This window comes from Pygoscelis adeliae, unplaced genomic scaffold (genome assembly GCF_000699105.1).
Source record: "Pygoscelis adeliae isolate BGI_AS28 unplaced genomic scaffold, ASM69910v1 Scaffold66, whole genome shotgun sequence".
Taxonomy (NCBI): Eukaryota; Metazoa; Chordata; class Aves; order Sphenisciformes; family Spheniscidae; genus Pygoscelis; species Pygoscelis adeliae.
The window spans coordinates 11,373,246-11,376,493 of record NW_008825167.1 but is presented as its reverse complement, the minus strand read 5'-3'; positions in this window follow the sequence as shown (position 1 = coordinate 11,376,493).

Here is a 3,248-nt window from a genome sequence, read left to right as displayed (position 1 = left end):
TACTACTATTTTTTTCCATAGCTGAGAAATCAACCTCTGGCCCAGATATCTGTGCACAGAAACAGAGATACTGCTGTGAGAAAGGAATACTGGGATCAGAAGAAACAGGAAAAGATATACTGAGAAAGGTGACATTTTTGTTATAGTTGGATGTTTTAATCTTTGTGCTTCAGGCTTCATTTCATACTTCATATCACAAAATGAAAAACAAACATATTTTGAATGAAAAAGAGAATTGAGTTCTTTGGCTTTTGAGCTGCTACCTAAATGAGTTCACATTATAGTTTTTAAGAACTATATTTTAGGGAATGTAGTGAATCCTAACAACTAAACAAATACACTTTAAATCCGATCATTGCTATATTATTCCTGATATTTATATCTTGGCCTTTAAGTTTTCTGCTAGAACAGCTGCAGGGCTTTTGAGGGTGATGGGTAATTCTTAATCAAATGGCTGGAAAACTCCCAAGAAGTGATTTGTCTTCTTAGAGAACAGATTTTTAAAATATAACCCCAAAGCACATGAAATAAGGCTTAAATGCCATTATCATAAAAGCCACTGAAGCTACTGATAATCATCCTATGTGTATTTGCACTCCACGTGTTTACATGAGAGGCAGATCTAGACTTGCTTTAATTACCTTTTCAGCATATTTCTGAATATTGTTAATGCTATGAAAAATGTTATATATGTAAATTACAACAAAAACCTGTAAGTGAAAAGGGTATGTCCATCATCATTATTGTTGGCCCTTGTCAAAAAAACCATCTTGTTAAAGTAGATAATTGACTTTTTAAAATTAGAGGTGAAAGAAGCCTATTAGATCATTTGTTCATCATGACAAACTGGGAATGCTGCCATTATATTTTATCTGGAAGGAAATGCTAATTCACTGATTCATAGCAGGTACACTTTTTCAGCATCAAATGGTGTTCTTTTCTGTTCAGTAATGCTGATGAGTTCTCAGTCTGATTTGATCACCTGGAAGGTGTTCTCAAGACGTATTCTTACCCCTAATTATAATTATAGGTCTACCTAGATTACCTTTTAATCAAGATTGTGGTCTTCATACTGATGAAGAAGGAAGATCTTGTACAGAAGTCATTTGGCTCCCAGAGGTCTGGATTTAATACTAGGTATGGCTACAAGCTCTCAATGTAACCCTGAAGCACTCGTTGAATTTCCCTGTTCTCTTGTGTCATTAATAAATCTTTACTGACCTTCACTGAAGAGTCAACGAGATTAATTCAGGTGCAGAGAATCTCCATGGAGGCCTTCAGAGACCTCTCTCCGTCAGCTATAGGGAGACTCTAAGTCTCTACTATATAAAAGCTGGTAAAACCTGCTTCTTCATCCCCAGGACGAAGACACCTACAATTTAAACCTCTCTGAACACAATGGGCTCCTTTTCTATGTTATCATACTTGAACCTGCTTTACCAAATCAAAACCAAAAGAATGAATTTAACCCACTTATGTCCTAAAAAATTCATTATATGAAGTCATCATATACTTTAGATCCAGGCAGGCAGGCTTTGTTCTTTTTTGCAGCACTATAAATCTAGATCATCTTCCCAAAGGAAGCAGAAGAGTTTGCTGACTCACAGTGTTTTTAGAAACTCATATCTAGTGCCTTCAAAATATCAAAGTGATGGGATCTGAACTGCAGTCAGAGGATGGGAGTAATCAAGGTGGTTGTAGTTTACTTGAACATTCCTTAACGGGCAGGCATATTTAAATGATAATACTCCACGCAATGTCAGATACTTAATTTTGTAGTGAAACAAATACTGACTTTTTTCAGTTCACAGTGCCTGAAATCATGTGCTGCAGCCATTAGAGAAGTACTTCTGTAAGCATGAAGCTGAGGATATGTGTTGCATGTCCACAGGGTGGCTTGAAGAGTGGTTAGGAGGCAAAGTCTGCTGGGATAGCCCAGGGGAATATGAGAGATGAAGGGAACCTGCTGAATTTTGTCCATAATACCTATTAGGAAGAGTCCTGTCTATCCCTCACACTGTGCGTGAGAAGGCTAGCTGGCACAGCCATGCCAGGGAGCACATATTAACAATTAAGTGGCATGGAAAACCAGTGGTCTAGTGCTTGAGTTTACTCCCTGGACCCGTTTTATTTAGCAGCATAGAAGCAGCTTTTTCAACCAATGCTTTAGTGATGTGTCCATCTGATGAAGACGATGGCTATGTTGTCCTGTTCTTCACATTTATTTGTAGGCAAATGTGTAGGCTATCTCTGGCTGAGGTGTTTGGACAAGAGATCATATATGGAGTCCTAGAGCGCTAAAAGAGGAAATGAAGTGATGGAAATTACAGTGAATCAGCTAGGCTGAAGCTAATATTTTGCCTCTAAAAACCTAGAAAAAAGTTGTTATGAAACAATGGTGTGTCTTGTGCTCACAAAGATTTATGATTCTCATTCTTCAGAAGACGAAATCCTATCAATAGCATCTTTACATTTGTAAAGAAACCCATATGTGGGCATCTTCTGTGACACTCTTTGGTCTGTGCAGGACATTGGACTGATCATGATGGTTCATTCATCATCTCTGTGACAAAAAGATTCTAATTTCAGCTGAAATTGTCTATTTGTGTGTGGTAAAGAACATCAGTGGATTAAGAAGTCAGTTGTACACCTTGTAATGGCTTCCTCAGAAACCTTATTCTTATACCAGCAAATACTAACAGCTTAATTTATTGTATGTTATCAAACATTAACTTATTGCCAGCTTTCCAAGACAGACAATAAGCTATCATTATGAGCACTAATACAGACACAAGCTATATGGGCATTAATAAATATGGGGATAATTAAAGCTGTATTTATTTTTCATCAGTTTTTACTGGTGCTACCAGAATCTGCAGAAACTATTTCCGAATAAGAAAGACTCTGAAACATTTTAGGCTTTTCTGCAATTTAGGTGTGTTAATTTTCATTTATGTCAATGTGGCTTTTGGCTTCTCTTTATTATTATATATTCAAGCTTGTCATCATCATCAGAATAAACAAGTGACCCAATTCAGCTTGGTCTTCACCTTTCACCCACGTAAAATTTCAAAAGGAGACTCATTGTTTTTGCATGTGTTGTAACCCTGTAATTATGAAGAAATTCAGTAGCAAATTACTTCCATGGCTTTTCCCCTCCATTCTCAGCAGTTGAAAGCATTCCTTCAAGAGACATTAAATAGTCTCAATTTCCCTGTTCTTCTGAGAATACCATACTAATGAAAATA